The following is a 10,923-nucleotide window of genomic DNA, read 5'->3' as shown; positions in this document are numbered from 1 at the left end:
TCACCGATGGGTGCAGGGCGCTGAGGGGGGCGCCCTGAGGGCAATATATGACACCTTGGCTGGCAAATCTACATCATATATAGTCCTAGAGGCTATATAGATGTAAAATTACCCCTGCCAGTATTCAAGAAAAAGCGGTAGAAAGTCTGCCAAAAAAGGGGCGGGGCTTCTCCCTCAGCACACTGGCGCCATTTTCTCTTCACAGTGCAGCTGGAAGACAGCTCCCCAGGCTCTCCCCTGTAGTTTTCAGGCTCAAAGGGTTAAAAAGAGAGGGGGGGGGGGCACTAAATTTAGGCGCAATATATGTATACAAGCAGCTATTTGGGGAAAAATCACTCCGTTATATTGTTAATCCCTGCATTATATAGCGCTCTGGTGTGTGCTGGCATACTCTCTCTCTGTCTCCCCAAAGGACTTTGTGGGGTCCTGTCCTCAGTCAGAGCATTCCCTGTGTGTGTGCGGTGTGTCGGTACGGCTGTGTCGACATGTTGGATGAGGAAGGTTACGTGGAGGCTGAGCAGAGGCCGATAAATGGGATGTCGCCCCCTGTGGGGCCGACACCAGAGTGGATGGATAGGTGGAAGGTATTAACCGACAATGTCAACTCCTTACATAAAAGGCTGGATGACGTAACAGCTGTGGGACAGACGGCTTCTCAGCCCGCGCCTGCCCAGGCGTCTCAAAGGCCATCAGGGGCTCAGAAAAACGCCCGTTACCTCAGATGGCAGACACAGATGTCGACACGGAGTCTGACTCCAGTGTCGACGAGGTTGAGACATATACACAATCCACTAGGAACATCCGTTACATGATCTCGGCAATGAAAAATGTGTTACGCATTTCTGACATGAACCCAAGTACCACATAAAAGGGATTTTATTTTTGGGGAGAAAAAGCAGCCAGTGTTTTGTTCCCCCATCAGATGAATGAATGAAGTGTGTAAAGATGTGTGGGTTCCCCCGATAAGAAACTGGTAATTTCTAAAAAGTTACTGATGGCGTACCTTTTCACGCCAGAGGATAGGTCACGTTGGGAGATATCCCTTAGGGTGGATAAGGCGCTCACACGTTTGTCAAAAAAAGGTGGCACTGCCGTCTTAGGATACGGCCACCTTGAAGGAGCCTGCTGATAAAAAGCAGGAGGCTATCCTGAAGTCTGTATATACACACTCAGGTTATATACTGAGACCTGCAATTGCCTCAGCATAAATAGTGCTGCTGCAGCGTGGTCTGATACCCTGTCAGATAATATTAATACTCTAAGACAGGGATAATATTTTGCTAACATAGAGCATATTAAAGACGTCGTCTTATATATAAAGGATGCACAGAGGGATATTTGCCGGCTGGCATCCAGAATTAATGCAATGTCCATTCTGCCAGGAGGGTATTAGAAACCCGGCAGTGGACAGGTGATGCTGCCTGTAAAAGGCACATGGAGATTCTGCCTTATAAGGGTGAGGAATTGTTTGGGGATGGTCTCTGGGACCTCGTATCCACAGCAACAGCTGGGAAGGAAACATTTTTACCTCAGGTTTCCTCACAGCCTAAGAAAGCACCGTATTTTCAGGTACAGTCCTTTCGGCTTCAGAAAAGCAAGCGGGTCAAAGACGCTTCCTTTCTGCATAGAGACAAGGGAAGAAGGAAAAAGCTGCACCAGCAGCCAGTTCCCAGGATCATAAATCTTCCCCCGCTTCCTCTGAGTCCACCGCATGACGCTGGGGCTCCACAGGTGGAGACAGGTGCGGTAGGGGCGCGTCTCGGGAACTTCAGGGACCAGTGAGCTTGCCCACAGGTGGATCCCTAGGTTCTGCAAATAGTATCACAGGGATACAGGCTGGAGTTCAAGGCGACTCCCCCTCGCCGTTACCTCACATCAGCCTTGCCTGCTGCCCTCGGAGAAAGGTAGTACTGGCGGCAATTCACAAGCTGTACTTCCAGCAGGTGAAATCAAGGTACCCCTCCTTCAACAAGGCCGGGGTTACTATTCCAAAATGTTGTGGTACCGAAACCAGACAGTTCGGTGAGACCCATTCTAAAATTGAAAGCCTTGAACACTTATATACGAAGGTTCAAGTTCAAAATGGAATCGCTTAGGGCGATTATTGCAAGCCTGGAGAATTTCATGGTATCACTGGACATCAAGGATCTTTACCTGCATGTCCCTATTTACCCTCTTCACCAGGAGTACCTCAAAATTGTGGTACAGGATTGTCATTACCAATTCCAGACGTTGCCGTTGGTCTGTCCCCGGCACCGAGGTATTTACCAAGGTAATGGCCGAAATAATTATCCCGTACTTGGACGATCTCCTTATAAAGGCGAGGTCCAGGGAGCAGTTGTTCGTCGGAGTAGCACTATCTCGGGAAGTGCTACAACAGCACGGCTGGATTCTGAATATTCCAAAGTCGCAGCTAGTTCCTACGACGCGTCTACTGTTCCTGGGTATGGTTCTGGACACAGAACAGGATAAAAAGGGTTTCTCCCGGAGGAGAAGTCCAAGGAGTTGTCGTCTCTAGACAGAGACCTCCTAATACGTATACAGGTGTCGGTGCATCAATGCACGCGAGCCCTGGGAAAGATGGTAGCTTCTTACGAAGAAATTCCATTCGCCAGGTCCCATGCAAGGATTTTCCAGTGGGATCTGTTGGACAAATGGTCCGGGTCGCATCTTCAGATGCATCGGCGGATAACCCTGTCTCCAAGGGCCAGGGTGTCGCTGTTGTGGTGGCTGCAGAGTGCTCATCTTCTAGGGGGCCGCAGATTCGGCATACAGGACTGGGTCCTGGTGACCACGGATGCCAGCCTTCGAGGCTGGGGGGCAGTCACACAGGGAAGAAACTTCCAAGGCTATGGAAAAGTCAGGAGACTTCCCTACACATAAATATTCTGGAACTAAGGGCCATTTACAATGCCCTAAGTCAGGCTAGACCCCTGCTTCAACACCGGCCGGTGCTGATCCAGTCAGACAACATCACGGCGGTCGCTCATGTAAACCGACAGGGCGGCACAAGAAGCAGGATGGCGATGGCAGAAGCCACAAGGATTCTCCGATGGGCGGAAAATCATGTGTTAGCACTGTCAACAGTGTTCATTCCCGGAGTGGACAACTGAGAAGCAGACTCTCTCAGAAGACACGACCTCCACCCGGGAGAGTGGGGACTTCATCCAGAAGTCTTCCAAATGATTGTACACCGTTGGGAAAAGCCACAGGTGGACATGATGGCGTCCCGCCTCAACTAAAAGTTACAAAGATATTGCGCCAGGTCAAGGACCCTCAGGCGATAGCTGTGGACGCTCTGGTAACACCGTGGGTGTACCAGTCGGTGTATGTGTTCCCTTCTCTGCCTCTCTTACCCAGGGTAATGAGAATAATAAGAAGGAGAGGAGTAAGAACTATACTCCATTGTTCCGGATTGGCCAAGAAGAGCTTGGTAACCAGAACTCCAAGAAATGATCTCCGAGGACCCAGGGCTTCTGCCGCTCAGACAGGACCTGCTGCAGCAGGGGGCCTGTCTGTTCCAAAACGTACCGCGGCTGCGTTTGACGGCATGGCGGTTGAACGCCGGATCCTGAAGGAAAAGGAAATTCCGGAGGAAGTTATCCCTACGCTAATTAAAGCTAGGAAAGAAGTGAACGCAAACCATTATCACCGCATATGGCGGAAATATGTTGCGTACTGTGAGGCCAGGAAGGCCCCAAAGGAGAAATTTCAGCTAGGTCGATTTCTGCACTTCCTACAGTCAGAGGTGACTATGGGCCTAAAATTGGGTTCCATTAAGGTCCAGATTTCGGCTCTATCGATTTTCTACCAAAATTGAACTGGCTTCACTGCCTGAAGTTCAGACTTTTGTTAAGGGAGTGCTGCATAGTCAGCCCCATTTTGTGCCTCCAGTGGCACCGTGGGATCTCAACGTGGTGTTGGATTTCCTGAAGTCGCATTGGGTTGAGCCACTTAAATCCGTGGAACTATAATACCTCACGTGGAAAGTGGTCATTCTGTGGGCCTTGGCGTCGGCCAGGCGTGTATCAGAATTGGCGGCTTTGTCATACAAAAGCCCTTATCTGTATTTTATATGGATAAGGCGGAATTGAGGACTCGTTCCCAATTCCTTCCTAAGGTGGTATCCGTTTTTCATGTGAACCAACCTATTGTGGTGCCTGCGGCTACTTGGGACTTGGAGGATTCCAAGTTACTGGACGTAGTCAGGGCCCTGAAAAATATATGTTTCCAGGACAGCTGGAGTCGGGAAAACTGACTCGCTATTTCTCCTGTATGCACCCAACAAGCTGGGTGCTCCTGCTTCTAAGCAGACGATTGCTCGCTGGATCTGTAGCACGATTCAACTTGCACATTCTGCGGCTGGACTGCCGCACCCTAAATCTGTAAAAGCCCATTCCACGAGGAAAGTGGGCTCTTCTTGGGTGGCTGCCCGAGGGGTCTCTGCTTTACAACTTTGCCGAGCTGTTACTTGGTCGGGTTAAAACGAGTCTACAAGTTTGATACCCTGGCTGAGGAGGACCTTGAGTTTGCTCATTCGGTGCTGCAGAGTCATCCGCACTCTCCTGCCCGTTTGGGAGCTTTGGTATAATCCCCATGGTCCTTACGGAGTCTCAGCATCCACTTAGGACGTCAGAGAAAATAAGATTTTACTCACCGGTAAATCTATTTCTCGTAGTCCGTAGTGGATGCTGGGCGCCCATCCCAAGTGCGGATTGTCTGCAATACTTGTTTATAGTTATTGCCTAACTAAAGGGTTATTGTTGAGCCATCTGTTGAGAGGCTCAGTTATATTTCATACTGTTATTTCATACTGTTAACTGGGTATAGTATCACGAGTTATACGGTGTGATTGGTATGAGTCTTACCCGGGATTCAAAATCCTTCCTTATTGTGTCAGCTCTTCCGGGCACAGTATCCTAACTGAGGTCTGGAGGAGGGTCTTAGTGGGAGGAGCCAGTGCACACCAGGTAGTCCTAAAGCTTTCTTTAGTTGTGCCCAGTCTCCTGCGGAGCCGCTAATCCCCATGGTCCTTACGGAGTCCCAGCATCCACTACGGACTACGAGAAATAGATTTACCGGTGAGTAAAATCATATATATATATATATATATATATATATATATATATATATATATATATATATATATATATATATATATATAAAATATATATATAAAATATATGTGTGTGTGTGTGTGTGTGTATATATATATATATATATATATATATATAAATAATATATACACATCCCTATATATATATCCCTCAGACCCCTCGGGGTTGCAGGAATGTTATTTTTCCCGGTTACTACTCCCTGTTGTCGACGAATACTATGTCTTATGTCGACCATAATGTTTCCTGGTTAGGTCCACTACTTTGGCATTCAGTACAGGTTCATACACATTCAGAACACATTAATGTCGCTAGGGACCCTGCTGTTCCCAACAAAATATATATATATATATATATATGAGATGTATATATAGATATATGTGTGTATATGTGTATTTAAAGGTGTATATTTATATTACAATTTCTAATGAATACTGAAGTGATGTTTTTCCTTCTCATGTGCTGGTCGCTCTGTTGATAAAGCTCTAGGTCAGCAGTGACAAGATGACAAATCCTCACGAGGAGTCCGAGTGTTATTCTTTTCCCGCCGTGGATAGAATAAAGTGAAAGTCAACCCCTAGTCTGCACGGGGCCCTGTCACAAAGGATCGTATACAGGAATCTAAGTGATATTTTAATTATATGTTTTGATGATATTGGCATTACATACGCATGGGGGAGTGCTTGTATTCAGAAATGGTCGGTTACCTTGTCATCCGATATAATTACCCTGGGGAGAGATGAGATATTCCTTGTGTTGGGTCTTATCTAGAACATTGCAGCTTGCTGCCGTGCGACTAAAAGAGGTATGGAACTTTTGGGTTCGCGGGCCAATTCCATGACCGTCTCGACTAGGAGGGCGTTGTGGATTCGTCAAGGGAATGCTGAGGCTGACTCTGAGAAATACTGGAGTATCTTCCCTATGAAGGTATAACCTGGTTTGGGGATGGCTTTGTTAAGTTGATCTCGGCAGATACCACTGGTAAGTTTACCTTCTTGAGCTATGTTCCCTTTCAGCGGTTGGTGACGCATTTTTTGTAGGATGCAGTCATTTTGACCGGTTGGATACCGTTTGTTTCCCCTTCTTTGCAGGAAAAGGAGGGTGTAAAGGTAAGAGGTCTGCAGCCTTTTAAGGTCGCAGAAGCGGTTATCGTCCTCTGTTTTCTACCACATCCACCGTATGTCGCTGGGTCTATCTTGCTGGAGCCCACACCGGTGGGAACTCGTCTAATACTCTTCGGTTAGTCCTGGAATGGACTAGGACCAGTGAGTTAAGAATAGAGTCCAAAGGGGGACATACTGTAGTTTCCAGATGATTCCCCTCGCTGAATTTTAAAACAGATCTTGTAAATTCTCCACTGGACGGGGAGGTAGTGTGCGACGCCATACAAGCGTTGGGTCAGGATCAGGACATTGTCCTGCTGTACCTGTCACAAAAAAACAAACAATAAAAAAACTGTTATTCAAGCTTTGTCGTGCTTATGAGCCCGGACAGCTTGGTCAGAACAATCCCATAAAGAAAGAGGATTTAAATGCGGTTTCATCCGCATTAAGTTTATCTGGGTTTGCTATTCTGGATTGTCATTGCCTTTCACAGGAGTGATGGCAGTATGATAGGTTTCCTTCAATAGTAGCAGCCATTTTAGTCTGCACTGGGACGCTTTCCTGACTACGGTGAGGTCAAGAAATAAGTGGTACAAATCGTTGTTTCTCTCTGACAGTTCTTCAACACAGAGAATCGCTGTTGATCCCAACGACACAGAGGTCGGAGTTGGGAATAAGATTAGTTACTGAACTGTTAAGAGTTTGTTTTTCCGGTGGAAAGAGATCTGAGGATCCAGAGTCGGATCGGATTTGCAACCGTGTAAACCCATCAATACGTTCCGTTGATGCAGAAGATAGTTGAGGCCTACGAGGCCGTTCGGTGAGCAGGTCAAATACCAGAGTGGTTGTTTGCGGGACCAGTTGGACATGTGGTCCGGGTCTCACCTGCACATGCACCGGGAAAGTCTTATTTTCCAGAACTAGGATATCTCTCCTGTGGTGGCTTCACAGTTCTCACCTCCTAGAGGGACGAAGGTTCGGGATCCAGGATTAGATCCTGGTGTCCAGGGATACAAGTCTCCGAGGCTGGGGAGCCGTCTTTCCAGGGGAAGAATTTCCAGGGGAAAAGGTCAAGCCGGGAAGCTTGTCTGCAATAAGCATTCTTGAATTAAGAGCTATTTATAACGGGACATCTTCTTAGCGATCTGCCCATCTTAATTCTGTCGGACGACTTACAGCAGTAGCGTAAGTAAGGCGCTAGGGCGGAACGAGGATAAAAGCGGAAATGGTAGAAGCAGCAAAAGTTTCCGCTGAGTGGAAAGGCATGTAAACGCTCTATTAGAGGTCTTCGTTCCGGGTGTAGACAACGGAGTAATAGACACGATCTCCATCCAAGAGAGTGGGGTCTTCATCAAGAAGTTTTCACAGAAGTGGCAAGTCTTTGGGGAATTCCTCAATTAGACTCAACAAGAAACTTCAGGAATTTTGTTCCAGATCAAGGGACTCTCAAGCAATAGCAATGGACACCCTTGTGACACCAGGGGTGTTTCCGTTGGTCTATGTGTTCCCTCCATTTTCACTCTTTCTAAAAGTGGATAAACATGAGAAGAACAAAGGTTCAGGCGATCCTCATTGTTCTGGTCTAGCCAGGGAGGGCTTGGTATCCAGATCTTCAAGACTTACTCATAGAAGATCCCTGGCCTCTTCTTTTATGAGAGAGCCTGTTACGGCAAGGACTGGGCATGTATCAAGACTTCACGCGCCGGCGTTTGATGGCAGGGCGGTTGAACGCCATATCCTAGCCCGATAGGGTATTTCCGGTGAAGTCATTCCCACATTACTTCAGGCTAGGAACGGAGTAACGGCGAAAGCTTTACCACTGTATTTGGAGGAAGTTTGTGTCTTGGAGGGAATCCAAGAAGGCTCCTATGGAAGAATTTCAGCTGGGTCGTTTTCTCCATTTTTTGCAAGCAGGTGTGGATGCAGGCCTAAAGTTAGGCTCCATTAAAGTGCAGATTTGGGCCATATCAATTTTCTTTCAAAAAGACTTGGCCACCCTTCCAGAAGTTCAGACTTTCGTGGAAGGAGTGCTGCACATCCAACCTCCGTTTGTGCCTCCAGTGGCACCATGGAACCTTAACGTGGTGTTGCAGTTTCTTATGTCACACTGGTTGGAACCTTTACGAAAGGTTGAGTTAAAATTTCTCACTTGAGAAGTGGTCATGCTATTGGCCTTGGCGTCCGCAAGGCGGGTATTGGAATTAACGGCTTTGTCTCGCAAGAGGCCCTATTTGATCTTCCATGTGGATAGAGCGGAGTTGAGAACTTGGCAACAATTTCTGCCAAAAGTGGTTTCTGCGTTTCACATGAACCAATCTATTGTGGTGTCTGTTGCTACTGAAGCCTTGGCTGATTCGAAGTCTCTTGTGGTAGTCAGAGCTTTGAATATTTATGTCGCCAGAACAGCTCAGATTGGGGAAACAGAGGCTCTGTTTACCCCGGTATGCTCCCAACATAAATTGGGGCTCCTGCTTCTATGCAGACGGTTGCCTGCTGGATCTGTGATACGATTCGGTATGCTCATTCTACGGCTGGATTGCCGTTACCGAAGTCAGTGAAGGCCCATTCTACCAGGAAGGTGGGCTCTTTTTGGGCGGATGCCCGAGGAGGCTCGGCGGTTCAACTTTGCCGAGCAGCTACTTGGTCGGGTTCGAACAACTTTGCGAGGTTTTACAAGTTTGATACCCTGGCTGATGAGTACCTCATGTTTGCTCAATCGGTGCTGCAGAGTCATACGCACTGTCCCGCCCGGTCTGGAGCTTTGGTATAGACCCCATTGTCCTTTTGGAGTCCCCAGCATCCTCTAGGACGTATGAGAAAATAGGATTTTAATACCGGTAAATCCTTTTCTCTTAGTCCGTAGAGGATGCTGGGCGCCCGTCCCAGTGCGTATGGTATCTGCAGCTATTGGTTGTGGTTTCACTCATATAGTGTTTCTTTTCAGTAAAGTCTGTTGCTGCTGTTATTCATGCCGTGGCATGCGGTATGTGATTATTGGTCGTGTTTACACACTGGTTGTGTTACGTTTTCGGTCAGCATATTGCTGTATGTTTTTCATGCCGTCAGCTGGTGTTCTATTGAATGCCACGTTCTGCGGCATGTTCGAGGTGTGAGCTGGTATGACACTCACCGTGTTTAAACAATAAATTCTTTCCTCGAAATGTCCATCTCCCTGGGCACAGTTCTCTAGCTGGGGTCTGGAGGAGGGGCATAGAGGGAGGAGCCAGTTCACACTCATTCAAAGTCTTATGGTGTGCCCATGTCTCCTGCGGATCCCGTCTATGCCCCCTGGTCCTTTTTGGAGTCCCCATCATCCTCTACGGACTAAGAGAAAAGGATTTACCGGTAGGTATTAAAATCCTATTTTTGAAACCATGCTGGCGATGTGCTGTCGGTAAGGTGCAGGAATGCGCATAATGGCAACATTGCTTATTTTTGCCTACCAGCAGTGGCACCGAGAGGGTGGTGAGGGGTGGGTACTGATTGCCTAGGCTTGTTGGATGAGCCTGGGTCAGCTCCTGCTGTCCCCCTTTATAGTGCTGCTGATGGGACTAATGACAATATATCTAGGAAACAATAAATTGTGCTTATGTATGGGCCCCATAAGACAAAAATTGCTATGAAAATACTCGTGTAACCTTTCAGAACAAATTGGCTAGCTTGTTATCCTTCCTTCTAACGGGGCACGCTGACATAGTCTGTGATTATCCACTTTAAGTAAATTGATCAGTGTTTAAATCTTATGTTTTCCGAGCCAGCTATCTAAATCTGCAGCTAGCTCCATATACAATAAAGCAATATTAAAAAATAAATAAAATTTGACGGGTTTCTCTGCATACGAGAAGTTTCATCAGAGATGTGTATGTCTATATGTTGGACAACCAGTCGTTTCAGGTAAACCAATTATTGTAACTTAAACTATGTTCCACCAAACAATCCATATACTTTAAAAAGAAAAAAAGTACATTTGAGGTTTTCCAACTTGTTTCATTTAAAGCAATGCATTTTGTGTGTTATTAGTCTGGCTGGAGGTGTTCTGTTTCATTTAAGTTGGTCTATTTTGTGCGATTGAAAGGGGTTATTGTAGCTATACTAAATAATTCAAACAAGGAAATAGTATTAGAGCAGTATTGGCAAGACCTGCTTGCTAGATAAGTTAGGTTGAGTCACACATATCCGAAAACCAGATATCCGAACTATCCCGATATCCAAACGTTTGTAAGAACAACTGAGATAGTGACACCTTTTGCTTTCTGATGGTGCAATGTACACAAAATTTGTTTCATGCACAAAATTATTAAAATTATTGTATAAATTATCTTCAGGCTCTTTGTATAAGGTGCAAATGAAACATAAATGCATTTTGGGTTTAGACTTCGGTCCCATCCCCAAGATATCTCCTTATGGTATGCAAATATTCTGAAAAAAAAAAATACAAAAAATAATAATAATTTCGGATATGGGATATTTTAATAGTAATTACCAAATGTAAGTAACACTTAAATACCTTTACAGGAAAAAGGGGAAAGGGAAAACCGCACACAAACAGGATGATCATTTTTAAATAAAGAAGTATATTGGTGATATAGTCCAAATTATTTAGGTAACCAATGCGACAAAAAAAGTCAGTCAGTGGTGCTCCTCAGAGTCAAACATACATAGACCTTTTCGTCTTTTTGTTTGCATACTGTAAAGTGTCCCAATGG

General features: G+C 46.1%; 1 protein-coding gene across 5 annotated transcripts in view; it reads left to right on the top strand.

The window, feature by feature from the left end:
• ARL13B (ADP ribosylation factor like GTPase 13B) overlaps positions 1–10,923 on the top strand; it is a 129,768-nt gene that overhangs the window by 80,442 nt on the left and 38,403 nt on the right. The gene's annotated exons all lie outside the window — the stretch shown is intronic.

Source organism: Pseudophryne corroboree, chromosome 2 (assembly GCF_028390025.1).
Source record: "Pseudophryne corroboree isolate aPseCor3 chromosome 2, aPseCor3.hap2, whole genome shotgun sequence".
Taxonomy (NCBI): domain Eukaryota; kingdom Metazoa; phylum Chordata; class Amphibia; order Anura; family Myobatrachidae; genus Pseudophryne; species Pseudophryne corroboree.
Note: the sequence above shows the minus strand (reverse complement) of the source record. Positions and strands in the feature narration are given on the sequence as shown.